This window comes from Camellia sinensis, chromosome 6, assembly GCF_055761805.1.
Source record: "Camellia sinensis isolate YWXY chromosome 6, ASM5576180v1, whole genome shotgun sequence".
NCBI classification, from domain to species: domain Eukaryota; kingdom Viridiplantae; phylum Streptophyta; class Magnoliopsida; order Ericales; family Theaceae; genus Camellia; species Camellia sinensis.
In genome coordinates this window covers 3,315,001-3,335,000 of record NC_138966.1, presented here as the reverse complement: position 1 = coordinate 3,335,000, position 20,000 = coordinate 3,315,001, and positions in this window count along the sequence as shown.

Here is a 20,000-nt window from a genome sequence, read left to right as displayed (position 1 = left end):
AAGCATAGGCAACTCGTTCGAACGTCAAAGCCAACCAAATGGCAATTACCCGAGGGACACGCTTTTCGCAAGGCACCTTCCACTAGGGAAGCGCAAGCAACCCGAAGGCGAGTCGAAGACAACCCGAGGGACATGGAGGAATGCACCAGTGGAGTTCGCTGCACAGGCAGGGATCCGTCCAACTCGCACAAACCGAACACAACTCACGCGCCACGACGTACACTGTGCACCAGCCCCCCAAAACGAATCACCCCCCGAAGGACTAAGAAGCCCGACGAACGCGCGAAAACATTTAGAGAGGCCGAGCAAGCACCAGTTAGCGCGAATGCAAATAACAAACGCAACAGGCAAATTTCGAGGGACATACTTTTCGCAACAAGCTTCCACTAGGAAAGCATAGGCAACTCGTTCGAACGTCAAAGCCAACCAAATGGCAATTACCCGAGGGACACGCTTTTCGCAAGGCACCTTCCACTAGGGAAGCGCAAGCAACCCGAAGGCGAGTCGAAGACAACCCGAGGGACATGGAGGAATGCACCAGTGGAGTTCGCTGCACAGGCAGGGATCCGTCCAACTCGCACAAACCGAACACAACTCACGCGCCACGACGTACACTGTGCACCAGCCCCCCAAAACGAATCACCCCCCGAAGGACTAAGAAGCCCGACGAACGCGCGAAAACATTTAGAGAGGCCGAGCAAGCACCGGTTAGCGCGAATGCAAATAACAAACGCAACAGGCAAATTTCGAGGGACATACTTTTCGCAACAAGCTTCCACTAGGAAAGCATAGGCAACTCGTTCGAACGTCAAAGCCAACCAAATGGCAATTACCCGAGGGACACGCTTTTCGCAAGGCACCTTCCACTAGGGAAGCGCAAGCAACCCGAAGGCGAGTCGAAGACAACCCGAGGGACATGGAGGAATGCACCAGTGGAGTTCGCTGCACAGGCAGGGATCCGTCCAACTCGCACAAACCGAACACAACTCACGCGCCACGACGTACACTGTGCACCAGCCCCCCAAAACGAATCACCTCCCGAAGGACCAAGAAGCCCGACGAACGCGCGAAAACATTTAGAGAGGCCGAGCAAGCACCGGTTAGCGCGAATGCAAATAACAAACGCAACAGGCAACTTTCGAGGGACATACTTCTCGCAACAAGCTTCCACAAGGAAAGCACAGGCAACTCGTTCGCACGCCAAAGCCAACCAAATGGCAATTTAACCGAGGGACATGCATTTCGCAAGGCAACTTGTACAATTACCCGAGGGACATGGCATGCTTGCCAAGGCCGTGGCTTGGCATGCTTGCCAAGGCCGTGGCATGACATGCTGCTGGCCAAGGCCGGGCATGCCATGCTGCTGGACAAGGCCGTGGCAAGGCATGCTGATGGCCGAGGCCGTGGCAAGGCATGCTGATGGCCGAGGCCGTGGCAAGGCATGCTGATGGCCGAGGCCGTGGCAAGGCATGCTGCTGGCCAAGGCGTTGGCATGGCATGCTGCTGCTGACCAAGGCTTAGGCTTGCCATGCTGCCGGCCAAGGCCGCGGCATGGCATGCTGCCGGCCAAGGCCGCGGCATGGCATGCTGCCGGCCAAGGCCGCGGCATGCCATGTTGCTGGCCAAGGCCGTGGCATGGCATGCTGCTGGCCAAGGCCGTGGCATGACATGCTGGCCAAGGCCGGGGCATGGCAAGCTGCTGGCCAAGGTCGTGGCATGGCACGCTGCTGGCCAAGGCCGGGGCATAGCACGCTGCTGGCCATGGCCGTGGCTTGGCAAGGTTGCCAAGGCCGGGGCATGGCGTGCTGCTGGCCAAGGCTTTGGCATGCCATGTTGCTGGCCAAGGCTGTGGCATGGCATGCTGCTGGCCAAGGCTGTGGCATGGCATGCTGCTGGCCAAGGCCGTGGCATGACATGCTGGCCAAGGCCGGGGCATGGCATGCTGCTGGCCAAGGTCGTGGCATGGCATGCTGCTGGCCAAGGCCGTGGCATGACATGCTTGCCAAGGCCAGGGCATGGCATGCTGCTGGCCAAGGCTTTGGCATGCCATGTTGCTGGCCAAGGCTGTGGCATGGCATGCTGCCCTAGGCCAACGTGCCACCGCCACCGCCGCGGGCCGCCACTCGACGCATCCCGTGCTTGGCTATGTAGTTTTGATGCCACAAGCCAATGCCACAAGCCAAGCGATGGCATGTGCCAAGCGCCCGCCTAGGCATAGGCGTGGCCTGTGGCCTGGCCATGCTGGCCAGCCTTAAGGGAGGTGCCCCCCCCTTATAATAGCCTGTTAAGCCCTTTTCAATCTGGCAGGAGGAAACATCAAGCATGTTCGAGGAGTCATAATGGGGTTTTTTTAAAAAGTAATGGTTTTTTGCCAAAACTTTCAACATGAAAGTTGTATGAAATAATTTAATACACCATAAAAAAAATTATAAAAAAATATTTGGCCACCGGAATATTTTATTTTAATTTATTTCAATTTTAATACTTAAAAAATAATAAAAATTACTAAAAATACTCAAAAAATTCTAGAAAAATTCCAACAATTATAAGATGAGGCACTAGTAATTATAGTAATTTTTTTAATTATTTTTTTATTTTTAATTTATTTTATTATAATTTTTATGAGTAAATAAATAATTAAAAAGCCCGACGAACGTGCAAAAACTCTTAGAGAAACCCAGCAAGCATCGGATAGCTCGAATGCAAATAACAAACGCAACAGGCAACTTCCGAGGGACATACTTTTCCCAACAAGCTTCCACTGGGGAAAGCACTAGCAACGTGTTCGCAAGTCAAAGGCAACCAAACCGGCTATTACCCGAGGGACAAGCATTTCGCAGGGCAACATATACGTAAGTCAAAGCCAAACCAAATGGCAATTACACGAGGGACAGGATTGCTTGCCAAGGGCGTGGCATGCGATGTTCTAGCCCAAGGCCAAGGCACGCCACGCTGCGGGACAAGGCCGTGGCAAGACATGCGGCTGGCCTTGGCCTTGGCATGGCATGCCGCCGGCTTTGGCTGGGCTGCGTTGGCCTTGCCATGGAATGTTGCTGGCTTCGGATGGGCTGCCTTGGCCTTGGCCTTGGCCGTGGCATGGCATGGCATGCTGCTGGCCTTGGCCTTGGCCTTGGCATGGCATGCTGCTGGCTTTGGCTGGGCTGCCTTGGCCGTGGCATGGCATGCTGCTGGCTTTGGCTGGGCTGCCTTGGCCGTGGCATGGCATGCTGCTGGCCTAGGCCTTGGCATGGCATGCTGCTGGCTTTGGCTGGGCTGCCTTGGCCGTGGCATGGCATGCTGCTGGCCTAGGCCTTGGCATGGCATGCTGCTGGCTTTGGCTGGCAGCCTTGGCCGTGGCATGGCATGCTGCTGGCCTTGGCCTTGGCATGGCATGCTGCTGGCTTTGGCTGGCCTGCCTTGGCCGTGGCATGGCATGCTGCTGGCCTTGGCCTTGGCATGGCATGCTGCTGGCTTTGGCTGGCCTGCCTTGGCCGTGGCATGGCATGCTGCTGGCCTAGGCCTTGGCATGGCATGCTGCTGGCTTTGGCTGGCCTGCCTTGGCCGTGGCATGGCATGCTGCTGGCCTAGGCATGGCATGGCATGCTGCTGGCTTTGGCTGGGCTGCCTTGGCCGTGGCATGGCATGCTGCTGGCCTTGGCCTTGATATGGCATGCTGCTGGCTTTGGCTGGGCTGCCTTGGCCGTGGCATGGCATGCTGCTGGCCTAGGCCTTGGCATGGCATGCTGCTGGCTTTGGCTGGGCTGCCTTGGCCTTGGCATGGCATGCTGCTGGCTTTGGCTGGCCTGCCTTGGCCGTGGCATGGCATGCTGCTGGCCTAGGCCATGGCATGGCATGCTGCTGGCTTTGGCTGGGCTGCCTTGGCCGTGGCATGGCATGCTGCTGCCCTTGGCCTTGATATGGCATGCTGCTGGCTTTGGCTGGGCTGCCATGGCCGTGGCATGGCATGCTGCTGGCCTAGGCCTTGGCATGGCATGCTGCTGGCTTTGGCTGGCCTGCGTTGGCCGTGGCATGGCATGCTGCTGGCCTAGGCCTTCGCATGGCATGCTGCTGGCTTTGGCTGGGCTGCCTTGGCCGTGGCATGGCATGCTGCTGGCCTTGGCCTTGGCATGGCATGCTGCTGGCTTTGGCTGGGCTGCCTTGGCCGTGGCATGGCATGCTGGTGGCCTAGGCCTTAGCATGGCATGCTGCTGGCTTTGGCTGGCCTGCCTTGGCCGTGGCATGGCATGCTGCTGGCCTAAGCCTTGGCATGGCATGCTGCTGGCTTTGGTTGGGCTGCCTTGGCCGTGGCATGGCATGCTGCTGGCCTAGGCCTTGGCATGGCATGCTGCTCGCTTTGGCTGGCCTGCCTTGGCCGTGGCATGGCATGCTGCTGGCCTAGGCCTTGGCATGGCATGCTGCTGGCTTTGGCTGGGCTGCCTTGGCCGTGGCATGGCATGCTGCTGGCCTTGGCCTTGGCATGCCATGCTGTTGGCTTTGGCTGGCCTGCCTTGGCCGTGGCATGGCATGCTGCTGGCCTAGGCCTTGGCATGGCATGCTGCTGGCTTTGGCTGGGCTGCCTTGGCCGTGGCATGGCATGCTGCTGGCCTTGGCCTTGGCATGGCATGCTGCTGGCTTTGGCTGGGCTGCCTTGGCCGTGGCATGGCATGCTGCTGGCCTTGGCCTTGGCATGGCATGCTGCTGGCTTTGGCTGGGCTGCCTTGGCCGTGGCATGGCATGCTGCTGGCCTAGGCCTTGGCATGGCATGCTGCTGGCTTTGGCTGGGCTGCCTTGGCCGTGGCATGGCATGCTGCTGGCCTAGGCCGTGGCATGGCATGCTGCTGGCCTTGGCCTTGGCATGGCATGCTGCTGGCTTTGGCTGGCCTGCCTTGGCCGTGGCATGGCATGCTGCTGGCCTTGGCCTTGGCATGGCATGCTGCTGGCGTTGGCTGGCCTGTTTTGGCCGTGGCATGGCATGCTGCTGGCCTAGGCCTTGGCATGGCATGCTGCTGGCTTTGGCTGGCCTGCCTTGGCCGTGGCATGGCATGCTGCTGGCCTAGGCCATGGCATGGCATGCTGCTGGCTTTGGCTGGGCTGCCTTGGCCGTGGCATGGCATGCTGCTGGCCTTGGCCTTGATATGGCATGCTGCTGGCTTTGGCTGGGCTGCCTTGGCCGTGGCATGGCATGCTGCTGGCCTAGGCCTTGGCATGGCATGCTGCTGGCTTTGGCTGGCCTGCCTTGGCCGTGGCATGGCATGCTGCTGGCCTTGGCCTTGGCATGGCATGCTGCTGGCTTTGGCTGGCCTGCCTTGGCCGTGGCATGGCATGCTGCTGGCCTAGGCCATGGCATGGCATGCTGCTGGCTTTGGCTGGGCTGCCTTGGCCGTGGCATGGCATGCTGCTGCCCTTGGCCGTGATATGGCATGCTGCTGGCTTTGGCTGGGCTGCCTTGGCCGTGGCATGGCATGCTGCTGGCCTAGGCCTTGGCATGGCATGTTGCTGGCTTTGGCTGGCCTGCCTTGGCCGTGGCATGGCATGCTGCTGGCCTAGGCCTTGGCATGGCATGCTGCTGGCTTTGGCTGGGCTGCCTTGGCCGTGGCATGGCATGCTGCTGGCCTTGGCCTTGGCATGGCATGCTGCTGGCTTTGGCTGGGCTGCCTTGGCCGTGGCATGGCATGCTGGTGGCCTAGGCCTTGGCATGGCATGCTGCTGGCTTTGGCTGGCCTGCCTTGGCCGTGGCATGGCATGCTGCTGGCCTAGGCCTTGGCATGGCATGCTGCTGGCTTTGGTTGGGCTGCCTTGGCCGTGGCATGGCATGCTGTTGGCCTTGGCCTTGGCATGGCATGCTGCTGGCTTTGGCTGGCCTGCCTTGGCCGTGGCATGGCATGCTGCTGGCCTAGGCCTTGGCATGGCATGCTGCTGGCTTTGGCTGGGCTGCCTTGGCCGTGGCATGGCATGCTGCTGGCCTTGGCCTTGGCATGGCATGCTGCTGGCTTTGGCTGGGCTGCCTTGGCCGTGGCATGGCATGCTGCTGGCCATGGCCTTGGCATGGCATGCTGCTGGCTTTGGCTTGCCTGCCTTGGCCGTGGCATGGCATGCTGCTGGCCTAGGCCTTGGCATGGCATGCTGCTGGCTTTGGCTGGGCTGCCTTGGCCGTGGCATGGCATGCTGCTGGCCTTGGCCTTGGCATGGCATGCTGCTGGCTTTGGCTGGGCTGCCTTGGCCGTGGCATGGCATGCTGGTGGCCTAGGCCTTGGCATGGCATGCTGCTGGCTTTGGCTGACCTGCCTTGGCCGTGGCATGGCATGCTGCTGGCCTAGGCCTTGGCATGGCATGCTGCTGGCTTTGGGTGGGCTGCCTTGGCCGTGGCATGGCATGCTGCTGGCCTTGGCCTTGGCATGGCATGCTGCTGGCTTTGGCTGGCCTGCCTTGGCCGTGGCATGGCATGCTGCTGGCCTAGGCCTTGGCATGGCATGCTGCTGGCTTTGGCTGGGCTGCCTTGGCCGTGGCATGGCATGCTGCTGGCCTTGGCCTTGGCATGGCATGCTGCTGGCTTTGGCTGGGCTGCCTTGGCCGTGGCATGGCATGCTGCTGGCCTAGGCCTTGGCATGGCATGCTGCTGGCTTTGGCTGGGCTGCCTTGGCCGTGGCATGGCATGCTGCTGGCCTTGGCCTTGGCATGGCATGCTGCTGGCTTTGGCTGGGCTGCCTTGGCCGTGGCATGGCATGCTGGTGGCCTAGGCCTTGGCATGGCATGCTGCTGGCTTTGGCTGGCCTGCCTTGGCCGTGGCATGGCATGCTGCTGGCCTAGGCCTTGGCATGGCATGCTGCTGGCTTTGGGTGGGCTGCCTTGGCCGTGGCATGGCATGCTGCTGGCCTTGGCCTTGGCATGGCATGCTGCTGGCTTTGGCTGGCCTGCCTTGGCCGTGGCATGGCATGCTGCTGGCCTAGGCCTTGGCATGGCATGCTGCTGGCTTTGGCTGGGCTGCCTTGGCCGTGGCATGGCATGCTGCTGGCCTTGGCCTTGGCATGGCATGCTGCTGGCTTTGGCTGGGCTGCCTTGGCCGTGGCATGGCATGCTGCTGGCCTAGGCCTTGGCATGGCATGCTGCTGGCTTTGGCTGGGCTGCCTTGGCCGTGGCATGGCATGCTGCTGGCCTTGGCCTTGGCATGGCATGCTGCTGGCTTTGGCTGGGCTGCCTTGGCCGTGGCATGGCATGCTGGTGGCCTAGGCCTTGGCATGGCATGCTGCTGGCTTTGGCTGGCCTGCCTTGGCCGTGGCATGGCATGCTGCTGGCCTAGGCCTTGGCATGGCATGCTGCTGGCTTTGGGTGGGCTGCCTTGGCCGTGGCATGGCATGCTGCTGGCCTTGGCCTTGGCATGGCATGCTGCTGGCTTTGGCTGGCCTGCCTTGGCCGTGGCATGGCATGCTGCTGGCCTAGGCCTTGGCATGGCATGCTGCTGGCTTTGGCTGGGCTGCCTTGGCCGTGGCATGGCATGCTGCTGGCCTTGGCCTTGGCATGGCATGCTGCTGGCTTTGGCTGGCCTGCCTTGGCCGTGGCATGGCATGCTGCTGGCCTAGGCCTTGGCATGGCATGCTGCTGGCTTTGGCTGGCCTGTTTTGGCCGTGGCATGGCATGCTGCTGGCCTAGGCCTTGGCATGGCATGCTGCTGGCTTTGGCTGGCCTGCCTTGGCCGTGGCATGGCATGCTGCTGGCCTAGGCCATGGCATGGCATGCTGCTGGCTTTGGCTGGGCTGCCTTGGCCGTGGCATGGCATGCTGCTGGCCTTGGCCTTGATATGGCATGCTGCTGGCTTTGGCTGGGCTGCCTTGGCCGTGGCATGGCATGCTGCTGGCCTAGGCCTTGGCATGGCATGCTGCTGGCTTTGGCTGGCCTGCCTTGGCCGTGGCATGCTGCTGGCCTAGGCCTTGGCATGGCATGCTGCTGGCTTTGGCTGGGCTGCCTTGGCCGTGGCATGGCATGCTGCTGGCCTTGGCCTTGGCATGGCATGCTGCTGGCTTTGGCTGGCCTGCCTTGGCCGTGGCATGGCATGCTGCTGGCCTAGGCCATGGCATGGCATGCTGCTGGCTTTGGCTGGGCTGCCTTGGCCGTGGCATGGCATGCTGCTGCCCTTGGCCGTGATATGGCATGCTGCTGGCTTTGGCTGGGCTGCCTTGGCCGTGGCATGGCATGCTGCTGGCCTAGGCCTTGGCATGGCATGTTGCTGGCTTTGGCTGGCCTGCCTTGGCCGTGGCATGGCATGCTGCTGGCCTAGGCCTTGGCATGGCATGCTGCTGGCTTTGGCTGGGCTGCCTTGGCCGTGGCATGGCATGCTGCTGGCCTTGGCCTTGGCATGGCATGCTGCTGGCTTTGGCTGGGCTGCCTTGGCCGTGGCATGGCATGCTGGTGGCCTAGGCCTTGGCATGGCATGCTGCTGGCTTTGGCTGGCCTGCCTTGGCCGTGGCATGGCATGCTGCTGGCCTAGGCCTTGGCATGGCATGCTGCTGGCTTTGGTTGGGCTGCCTTGGCCGTGGCATGGCATGCTGCTGGCCTTGGCCTTGGCATGGCATGCTGCTGGCTTTGGCTGGCCTGCCTTGGCCGTGGCATGGCATGCTGCTGGCCTAGGCCTTGGCATGGCATGCTGCTGGCTTTGGCTGGGCTGCCTTGGCCGTGGCATGGCATGCTGCTGGCCTTGGCCTTGGCATGGCATGCTGCTGGCTTTGGCTGGGCTGCCTTGGCCGTGGCATGGCATGCTGCTGGCCATGGCCTTGGCATGGCATGCTGCTGGCTTTGGCTTGCCTGCCTTGGCCGTGGCATGGCATGCTGCTGGCCTAGGCCTTGGCATGGCATGCTGCTGGCTTTGGCTGGGCTGCCTTGGCCGTGGCATGGCATGCTGCTGGCCTTGGCCTTGGCATGGCATGCTGCTGGCTTTGGCTGGGCTGCCTTGGCCGTGGCATGGCATGCTGGTGGCCTAGGCCTTGGCATGGCATGCTGCTGGCTTTGGCTGACCTGCCTTGGCCGTGGCATGGCATGCTGCTGGCCTAGGCCTTGGCATGGCATGCTGCTGGCTTTGGGTGGGCTGCCTTGGCCGTGGCATGGCATGCTGCTGGCCTTGGCCTTGGCATGGCATGCTGCTGGCTTTGGCTGGCCTGCCTTGGCCGTGGCATGGCATGCTGCTGGCCTAGGCCTTGGCATGGCATGCTGCTGGCTTTGGCTGGGCTGCCTTGGCCGTGGCATGGCATGCTGCTGGCCTTGGCCTTGGCATGGCATGCTGCTGGCTTTGGCTGGGCTGCCTTGGCCGTGGCATGGCATGCTGCTGGCCTAGGCCTTGGCATGGCATGCTGCTGGCTTTGGCTGGGCTGCCTTGGCCGTGGCATGGCATGCTGCTGGCCTTGGCCTTGGCATGGCATGCTGCTGGCTTTGGCTGGGCTGCCTTGGCCGTGGCATGGCATGCTGGTGGCCTAGGCCTTGGCATGGCATGCTGCTGGCTTTGGCTGGCCTGCCTTGGCCGTGGCATGGCATGCTGCTGGCCTAGGCCTTGGCATGGCATGCTGCTGGCTTTGGGTGGGCTGCCTTGGCCGTGGCATGGCATGCTGCTGGCCTTGGCCTCGGCATGGCATGCTGCTGGCTTTGGCTGGCCTGCCTTGGCCGTGGCATGGCATGCTGCTGGCCTAGGCCTTGGCATGGCATGCTGCTGGCTTTGGCTGGGCTGCCTTGGCCGTGGCATGGCATGCTGCTGGCCTTGGCCTTGGCATGGCATGCTGCTGGCTTTGGCTGGGCTGCCTTGGCCGTGGCATGGCATGCTGCTGGCCTAGGCCTTGGCATGGCATGCTGCTGGCTTTGGCTGGGCTGCCTTGGCCGTGGCATGGCATGCTGCTGGCCTTGGCCTTGGCATGGCATGCTGCTGGCTTTGGCTGGGCTGCCTTGGCCGTGGCATGGCATGCTGCTGGCCTAGGCCTTGGCATGGCATGCTGCTGGCTTTGGGTGGGCTGCCTTGGCCGTGGCATGGCATGCTGCTGGCCTTGGCCTTGGCATGGCATGCTGCTGGCTTTGGCTGGCCTGCCTTGGCCGTGGCATGGCATGCTGCTGGCCTAGGCCTTGGCATGGCATGCTGCTGGCCTTGGCCTTGGCATGGCATGCTGCTGGCTTTGGCTGGGCTGCCTTGGCCGTGGCATGGCATGCTGCTGGCCATGGCCTTGGCATGGCATGCTGCTGGGTTTGGCTTGCCTGCCTTGGCCGTGGCATGGCATGCTGCTGGCCTAGGCCTTGGCATGGCATGCTGCTGGCTTTGGCTGGGCTGCCTTGGCCGTGGCATGGCATGCTGCTGGCCTTGGCCTTGGCATGGCATGCTGCTGGCTTTGGCTGGGCTGCCTTGGTCGTGGCATGGCATGCTGGTGGCCTAGGCCTTGGCATGGCATGCTGCTGGCTTTGGCTGGCCTGCCTTGGCCGTGGCATGGCATGCTGCTGGCCTAGGCCTTGGCATGGCATGCTGCTGGCTTTGGGTGGGCTGCCTTGGCCGTGGCATGGCATGCTGCTGGCCTTGGCCTTGGCATGGCATGCTGCTGGCTTTGGCTGGCCTGCCTTGGCCGTGGCATGGCATGCTGCTGGCCTAGGCCTTGGCATGGCATGCTGCTGGCTTTGGCTGGGCTGCCTTGGCCGTGGCATGGCATGCTGCTGGCCTAAGCCTTGGCATGGCATGCTGCTGGCTTTGGCTGGGCTGCCTTGGCCGTGGCATGGCATGCTGCTGGCCTTGGCCTTGGCATGGCATGCTGCTGGCTTTGGCTTGCCTGCCTTGGCCGTGGCATGGCATGCTGCTGGCCTAGGCCTTGGCATGGCATGCTGCTGGCTTTGGCTGGGCTGCCTTGGCCGTGGCATGGCATGCTGCTGGCCTTGGCCTTGGCATGGCATGCTGCTGGCTTTGGCTGGGCTGCCTTGGCCGTGGCATGGCATGCTGGTGGCCTAGGCCTTGGCATGGCATGCTGCTGGCTTTGGCTGGCCTGCCTTGGCCGTGGCATGGCATGCTGCTGGCCTAGGCCTTGGCATGGCATGCTGCTGGCTTTGGGTGGGCTGCCTTGGCCGTGGCATGGCATGCTGCTGGCCTTGGCCTTGGCATGGCATGCTGCTGGCTTTGGCTGGCCTGCCTTGGCCGTGGCATGGCATGCTGCTGGCCTAGGCCTTGGCATGGCATGCTGCTGGCTTTGGCTGGGCTGCCTTGGCCGTGGCATGGCATGCTGCTGGCCTTGGCCTTGGCATGGCATGCTGCTGGCTTTGGCTTGCCTGCCTTGGCCGTGGCATGGCATGCTGCTGGCCTAGGCCTTGGCATGGCATGCTGCTGGCTTTGGGTGGGCTGCCTTGGCCGTGGCATGGCATGCTGCTGGCCTTGGCCTTGGCATGGCATGCTGCTGGCTTTGGCTGGCCTGCCTTGGCCGTGGCATGGCATGCTGCTGGCCTAGGCCTTGGCATGGCATGCTGCTGGCTTTGGCTGGGCTGCCTTGGCCGTGGCATGGCATGCTGCTGGCCTAGGCCTTGGCATGGCATGCTGCTGGCTTTGGCTGGGCTGCCTTGGCCGTGGCATGGCATGCTGCTGGCCTTGGCCTTGGCATGGCATGCTGCTGGCTTTGGCTTGCCTGCCTTGGCCGTGGCATGGCATGCTGCTGGCCTAGGCCTTGGAATGGCATGCTGCTGGCTTTGGCTGGGCTGCCTTGGCCGTGGCATGGCATGCTGCTGGCCTTGGCCTTGGCATGGCATGCTGCTGGCTTTGGCTGGGCTGCCTTGGCCGTGGCATGGCATGCTGGTGGCCTAGGCCTTGGCATGGCATGCTGCTGGCTTTGGCTGGCCTGCCTTGGCCGTGGCATGGCATGCTGCTGGCCTAGGCCTTGGCATGGCATGCTGCTGGCTTTGGGTGGGCTGCCTTGGCCGTGGCATGGCATGCTGCTGGCCTTGGCCTTGGCATGGCATGCTGCTGGCTTTGGCTGGCCTGCCTTGGCCGTGGCATGGCATGCTGCTGGCCTAGGCCTTGGCATGGCATGCTGCTGGCTTTGGCTGGGCTGCCTTGGCCGTGGCATGGCATGCTGCTGGCCTTGGCCTTGGCATGGCATGTTGCTGGCTTTGGCTTGCCTGCCTTGGCCGTGGCATGGCATGCTGCTGGCCTAGGCCTTGGCATGGCATGCTGCTGGCTTTGGCTGGGCTGCCTTGGCCGTGGCATGGCATGCTGCTGGCCTTGGCCTTGGCTTGGCATGCTGCTGGCTTTGGCTGGGCTGCCTTGGCCGTGGCATGGCATGCTGCTGGCCTTGGCCTTGGCATGGCATGCTGCTGGCTTTGGCTGGCCTGCCTTGGCCGTGGCATGGCATGCTGCTGGCCTTGGCATGGCATGCTGCTGGCTTTGGCTGGGCTGCCTTCGCCGTGGCATGCCATGCTGCTGGCCTTGGCCTTGGGGCTGGGCTGCCTTGGCTGCGGTTCTTATCACTAGACGTGCGTTGCGTGCGAAGGCGTGCAAAGGCGTGCGCGACCAAGCGCGCAACACGCGCACCGTGGTCAAAAGACCACGCGCGCGGTATTCGCACAGGCCACGCTGCCCACGCCGCGGGCATGCCAGGCCGCCCAGGCCGTGCGCATGCCATGCCGTGCTGCCCAGGCCGGCTGCATGCCAGGCCGCCCAGGCCGTGCGCATGCCATGCCGTGCTGCCCACGCCGCGGGCATGCCAGGCCGGCTGCATGCCAGGCCGCCCAGGCCGTGCGCATGCCATGCCGTGCTGCCCACGCCGCGGGCATGCCAGGCCGGCTGCATGCCAGGCCGCCCAGGCCGTGCGCATGCCATGCCGTGCTGCCCATGCCGCGCGCATGCCAGGCCGCCCACGCCCGCGCGCATGCCACGCCATGCTGCCCAAGGCCGCGCCCAGGCCGCGCAAGGCCGCGCCCAGGCCGCCCAAGGCCGCGCCCAGGCCGCGCAAGGCCGCGCCCAGGCCGCCCAAGGCCGCGCCCAGGCCGCGCAAGGCCGCCCAAGGCCGCGGTCCAGGCCGCCCAAGGCCGCGGCCGAGCCGCCCCAGGCCGCAGCCCAGGCCGCGGTCGAGCCGCAGTGCATGTAACCCAAGGCCGCAGCCCAGGCCGCGCCCAACATGGGGCGTACCTGCCACTGCCTTGCCCTGGGCAAGGGAGGTGCCCCCCCCTTATAATAGCCTGTTAAGCCCTTTTCAATCTGGCAGGAGGAAACATCAAGCATGTTCGAGGAGTCATAATGGGGTTTTTTTAAAAAGTAATGGTTTTTTGCCAAAACTTTCAACATGAAAGTTGTAGGAAATAATTTAATACACCATAAAAAAAATTAAAAAAAATATTTTTTTACAGAAAATATTTTATTTTAATTTATTTCGATATTAATACTTAAAAAATAATAAAAATTAATAAAAATAGTCAAAAAATTATGGAAAAATTCCCATAATTAAAGGATGATTCACTAGTAATTATAGAAATTATTAAATTATTTTTTTCATTTTTTTTATTTTATTTTGATTTTTTTATGCCAAATAAGGGCTTAAAAATTCGAAAAGCTCCAGAAAAATTGCAAAAAAATAGGGAATGACATTTAAAATTGATTGTAGTGCATTTTTAATTGTGTTGCACGGTTTGGGTAAGATTATAAAAGAATCATGTTCAAAAAGATCGATCGAGGCGGTGGCACGCCATGGCCTTGGCCTTGGCCTTGGCCTTTGCCCGCGGCCTTGGCCTTTGCCTTGGCCTTGGCCATGCCTTGCACAGGGACTTGGCCTTGCCCACTGCCTTGGCCTTGGCTTTGGCCTTGGCCTTGGCATGGCATGGCATGCTCGCCGAGGCCGTGGCATGCCTTGCTGCTAGCCAAGGCCGTGGCGTGGCATGCTCGCCCAGCCCGTGGCATGCCGTGCTCGCCCAGCCCGTGGCACGCCATGTTGGCCCAAGGCATTGGCATGGCATGCCGGCCAAGGCATGCTGGCCAACGCTGCACAAGGCGGTGCCATGGCATGGCATGCTGACCAAGACCGTGCCATGGCATGCTGGGCGAGGCCGGGGCATGGCATGCTGGCCGAGGCCGTGGCTTGCCATGCCGCCACGGCCGTGGCATGCCGGGCAACGGACCGGCATGGCCCAGCCCGTGGCACGCCATGTTGGCCCAAGGCATTGGCATGGCATGCCGGCCAAGGCATGCTGGCCAACGCTGCGGCACGGCGTGCTGGACAAGGCGGTGCCATGGCATGGCATGCTGACCAAGACAGTGCCATGGCATGCTGGCCGAGGCCGTGGCATGGCATGCTGGCCGAGGCCGTGGCTTGCCATGCCGCCACGGCCGTGGCATGCTGGGCAACGGACCGGCATGGCATGCTGGCCGTGGCGGTGGCACGACATGCTGGCCAAGGCAGTGGCATGGCATGTAGGCCAAGGCTAAGGCATGGCACGCTGTGGCATGGCACGCTGGCCAAGGCAGTCGCAAGGCATGCGGGCCGAGGCCGCGGCACGGCCCGCTGGGCAACGCGGTGGCATGGCATGCTGGGCAACGCCGTGGCAAGGCATGCGGGCCGAGGCCTTGGCATGGCATGCTGGCCGAGGCCGTGGCATGGCATGCGGGCCGAGGCCGTGGCATGGCATGGCATGCGGGCCGAGGCCGTGGCATGGCATGCGGGCCGAGGCCGTGGCGTGGCATGGCATGGCATGTTGGGCAACGCCGTGGCAAGACATGCGGGCCGAGGCCGTGGCATGGCATGTTGGGCAACGCCCTGGCAAGCCATGCGGGCCGAGGCCGTGGCGTGGCATGTTGGCCAAGGCTAAGGCATGGCACACCGGGCAACGCGGTGCATTGGCATGCTGGGCAGCGCGGTGGCAAGGCATGGGGGCCGAGGCCGTGGCATGGCATGTTGGGCAACGCCGTGGCAAGACATGCGGGCCGAGGCCGTGGCATGGCATGCGGGCCGAGGTCGTGGCACGACATGTTGGCCAAGGCTAAGGCATGGCACGCCGGGCAACGCGGTGGCATGGCATGCTGGGCAACGCGGTGGCAAGGCATGCGGGCCGAGGCCGTGGCATGGCATGTTGGGCAACGCCGTAGAAGGGCATGCGGGCCGAGGCCGTGGCATGGCATGTTGGGCGACGCCGTAGCAAGGCATGCGGGCCGAGGCCGTGGCATGTCATGCGGGCCGAGGCCGTGGCATGGCATGCGGGCCGAGGCCGTGGCATGGCATGTTGGCCGAGGCCGTGGCAAGGCATGCGGGCCGAGGCCGTGGCATGGCATGTTTGGCAACGCCGTGGCAAGACATGCGGGCCGTGGCATGGCATGGCATGCGGGCCGAGGCCGTGGCACGACATGTTGGCCAAGGCTAAGGCATGGCACGCCGGGCAACGCGGTGGCATGGCACGCCGGGCAACGCGGTGGCAAGGCATGCGGGCCGGGGCCGTGGCATGGCATGTTGGGCGACGCCGTAGCAAGGCATGCGGTCCGAGGCCGTGGCATGTCATGCGGGCCGAGGCCATCGCATGGCATGCGGGCCGAGGCCGTGGCATGGCATGTTGGGCGACGCCGTAGCAAGGCATGCGGGCCGAGGCCGTGGCATGTCATGCGAGCCGAGGCCGTGGCATGGCATGCGGGCCGAGGCCGTGGCATGGCAAGTTGGGCGACGTCGTGGCAAGGCATGCGGGCCGAGGCCGTGGCATGTCACGCGGGCCGAGGCCGTGGCATGGCATGCGGGCAGAGGCCGTGGCATGGCATGTTGGGCGACGCCGTCGCAAGGCATGCGGGCCGAGGCCGTGGCATGGCATGCGGGCCGAGGCCGTGGCATGGCATGTTGGGCGACGCCGTAGCAAGGCATGCGGGCCGAGGCCGTGGCATGTCATGGCATGTTGGGCGACGCCGTAGCAAGGCATGCGGGCCGAGGCCGTGGCATGGCATGTTTGGCAACGCCGTGGCAAGACATGAGGGCCGTGGCATGGCATGGCATGCGGGCCGAGGCCGTGGCACGACATGTTGGCCAAGGCTAAGGCATGGCACGCCGGGCAACGCGGTGGCATGGCATGCGGGCCGGGGCCGTGGCATGGCATGTTGGCCAACGTCGTAGCAAGGCATGCGGGCCGAGGCCGAGGCCGTGGCACGGCATGCGGGCCGAGGCTGTGGCATGGCATGTTGGGCGACGCCGTAGCAAGGCATGCGGTCCGAGGCCGTGGCATGTCATGCGGGCCGAGGCCGTGGCATGGCATGCGGGCCGAGGCCGTGGCATGGCATGTTGGGCGACGCCGTAGCAAGGCATGCGGGCCGAGGCCGTGCTGTGGCATGCGGGCCGAGGCCGTGGCATGGCATGCGGGCCGAGGCCGTGGCATGGCATGTTGGGCGACGCCGTAGCAAGGCATGCGGTCCGAGGCCGTGGCCTGTCATGCGGGCCGAGGCCGTGGCATGGCATGCGGGCCGAGGCCGTGGCATGGCATGCGGGCCGAGGCCGTGGCATGGCATGTTGGGCGACGCCGTAGCATGGCATGCGGGCCGAGGCCGTGGCATGTCATGCGCGCCGAGGCCGTGGCAAGGCATGCGGGCCGAGGCCGTGGCATGGCAAGTTGGGCGACGTCGTGGCAAGGCATGCGGGCCGAGGCCGTGGCATGGCATGCGGGCCGAGGCCGTGGCAAGGCATGTTGGGCGACGCCGTAGCAAGGCATGCGGGCCGAGGCCGTGGCATGTCATGCGGGCCGAGGCCGTGGCATGGCATGCGGGCCGAGGCCGTGGCATGGCATGTTGGGCGACGCCGTAGCAAGGCATGCGGTCCGAGGCCGTGGCATGTCATGCGGGCCGAGGCCGTGGCATGGCATGCGGGCCGAGGCCGTGGCATGGCATGTTGGGCGACGCCGTAGCAAGGCATGCGGGCCGAGGCCGTGGCATGTCATGCGGGCCGAGGCCGTGGCATGGCATGCGGGCCGAGGCCGTGGCATGGCAAGTTGGGCGGCGTCGTGGCAAGGCATGCTGGCCGAGGCCGTGGCATGTCATGCGGGCCGAGGCCGTGGCATGGCATGCGGGCCGAGGCCGTGGCAAGGCATGTTGGGCGACGCCGTAGCAAGGCATGCGGGCCGAGGCCGTGGCATGTCATGCGGGCCGAGGCCGTGGCACGTCATGCGGGCCGAGGCCGTGGCATGGCATGTTTGGCCACGCCGTGGCAAGACATGCGGGCCGTGGCATGGCATGGCATGCGGGCCGAGGCCGTGGCTCGACATGTTGGCCAAGGCTAAGGCATGGCACGCCGGGCAACGCGGTGGCATGGCATGCTGGGCAACGCGGTGGCAAGGCATGCGGGCCGAGGCCGTGGCATGGCATGTTGGGCAACGCCGCAGCATGGCATGCGGGCCGAGGCCGTGGCATGGCATGCGGGCCGAGGCCGTGGCATGGCATGCGGGCCGAGGCCGTGGCATGGCATGTTGGACGACGCCGTAGCAAGGCATGCGGTCCGAGGCCGTGGCATGTCATGCGGGCCGAGGCCGTGGCATGGCATGCGGGCCGAGGCCGTGGCATGGCATGTTGGGCGACGCCGTAGCAAGGCATGCGGGCCGAGGCCGTGCCGTGGCGTGCGGGCCGAGGCCGTGGCATGGCATGTTGGGCGACGCCGTAGCAAGGCATGCGGTCCGAGGCCGTGGCATGTCATGCGGGCCGAGGCCGTGGCATGGCATGCGGGCCGAGGCCGTGGCATGGCATGTTGGGCGACGCCGTAGCAAGGCATGCGGGCTGAGGCCGTGCCGTGGCGTGCGGGCCGAGGCCGTGGCATGGCATGTTGGGCGACGCCGTAGCAAGGCATGCGGTCCGAGGCCGTGGCATGTCATGCGGGCCGAGGCCGTGGCATGGCATGCGGGCCGAGGCCGTGGCATGGCATGTTGGGCGACGCCGTAGCAAGGCATGCGGGCCGAGGCCGTGCCGTGGCATGCGGGCCGAGGCCGTGGCATGGCATGTTGGGCGACGCCGTAGCAAGGCATGCGGTCCGAGGCCGTGGCATGTCATGCGGGCCGAGGCCGTGGCATGGCATGCGGGCCGAGGCCGTGGCATGGCATGTTGGGCGACGCCGTAGCAAGGCATGCGGGCCGAGGCCGTGGCATGTCATGCGGGCCGAGGCCGTGGCATGGCATGCGGGCCGAGGCCGTGGCATGGCAAGTTGGGCGGCGTCGTGGCAAGGCATGCTGGCCGAGGCCGTGGCATGTCATGCGGGCCGAGGCCGTGGCATGGCATGCGGGCCGAGGCCGTGGCAAGGCATGTTGGGCGACGCCGTAGCAAGGCATGCGGGCCGAGGCCGTGGCATGTCATGCGGGCCGAGGCCGTGGCACGTCATGCGGGCCGAGGCCGTGGCATGGCATGTTTGGCCACGCCGTGGCAAGACATGCGGGCCGTGGCATGGCATGGCATGCGGGCCGAGGCCGTGGCTCGACATGTTGGCCAAGGCTAAGGCATGGCACGCCGGGCAACGCGGTGGCATGGCATGCTGGGCAACGCGGTGGCAAGGCATGCGGGCCGAGGCCGTGGCATGGCATGTTGGGCAACGCCGCAGCAAGGCATGCGGGCCGAGGCCGTGGCATGGCATGCGGGCCGAGGCCGTGGCATGGCATGCGGGCCGAGGCCGTGGCATGGCATGTTGGACGACGCCGTAGCAAGGCATGCGGTCCGAGGCCGTGGCATGTCATGCGGGCCGAGGCCGTGGCATGGCATGCGGGCCGAGGCCGTGGCATGGCATGTTGGGCGACGCCGTAGCAAGGCATGCGGGCCGAGGCCGTGCCGTGGCATGCGGGCCGAGGCCGTGGCATGGCATGTTGGGCGACGCCGTAGCAAGGCATGCGGTCCGAGGCCGTGGCATGTCATGCGGGCCGAGGCCGTGGCATGGCATGCGGGCCGAGGCCGTGGCATGGCATGTTGGGCGACGCCGTAGCAAGGCATGCGGGCCGAGGCCGTGGCATGTCATGCGGGCCGAGGCCGTGGCATGGCATGCGGGCCGAGGCCGTGGCATGGCAAGTTGGGCGGCGTCGTGGCAAGGCATGCGGGCCGAGGCCGTGGCATGTCATGCGGGCCGAGGCCGTGGCATGGCATGCGGGCCGAGGCCGTGGCACGTCATGCGGGCCGAGGCCGTGGCATGGCATGTTTGGCAACGCCGTGGCAAGACATGCGGGCTGTGGCATGGCATGGCATGCGGGCCGAGGCCGTGGCTCGACATGTTGGCCAAGGCTAAGGCATGGCACGCCGGGCAACGCGGTGGCATGGCATGCTGGGCAACGCGGTGGCAAGGCATGCGGGCCGAGGCCGTGGCATGGCATGTTGGGCAACGCCGCAGCAAGGCATGCGGGCCGAGGCCGTGGCATGGCATGCGGGCCGAGGCCGTGGCATGGCATGCGGGCCGTGGCCGTGGCATGGCATGTTGGGCGACGCCGTCGCAAGGCATGCGGGCCGAGGCCGTGGCATGGCATGTTTGGCAACGCCGTGGCAAGACATGCGGGCCGTGGCATGGCATGGCATGCGGGCCGAGGCCGTGGCACGGCATGCGGGCCGAGGCCGTGGCATGGCATGTTGGGCGACGCCGTAGCAAGGCATGCGGGCCGAGGCCGTGGCCGTGGCATGGCATGCGGGCCGTGGCCGTGGCATGGCATGGCATGCGGGCCGAGGCCGTGGCATGGCATGTTGGGCAACGCCGTGGCAAGGCATGCGGGCCGAGGCCGTGGCATGGCATGATGGCCGAGGCCGTGGCATGTCATGCGGGCCGAGGCCGTGGCATGGCATGTTGGGCGACGCCGTAGCAAGGCATGCGGTCCGAGGCCGTGGCATGTCATGCGGGCCGAGGCCGTGGCATGGCTTGTTGGGCGACGCCGTAGCAAGGCATGCGGGCCGAGGCCGTGGCATGTCATGCTGGCCAAGGCCAAGGCATGGCATGGCATGGCATGCGGGCCGAGGCCGTGGCATGGCATGTTGGGCAACGCCGTGGCAAGGCATGCGGGCCGAGGCCGTGGCATGGCATGATGGCCGAGGCCGTGGCATG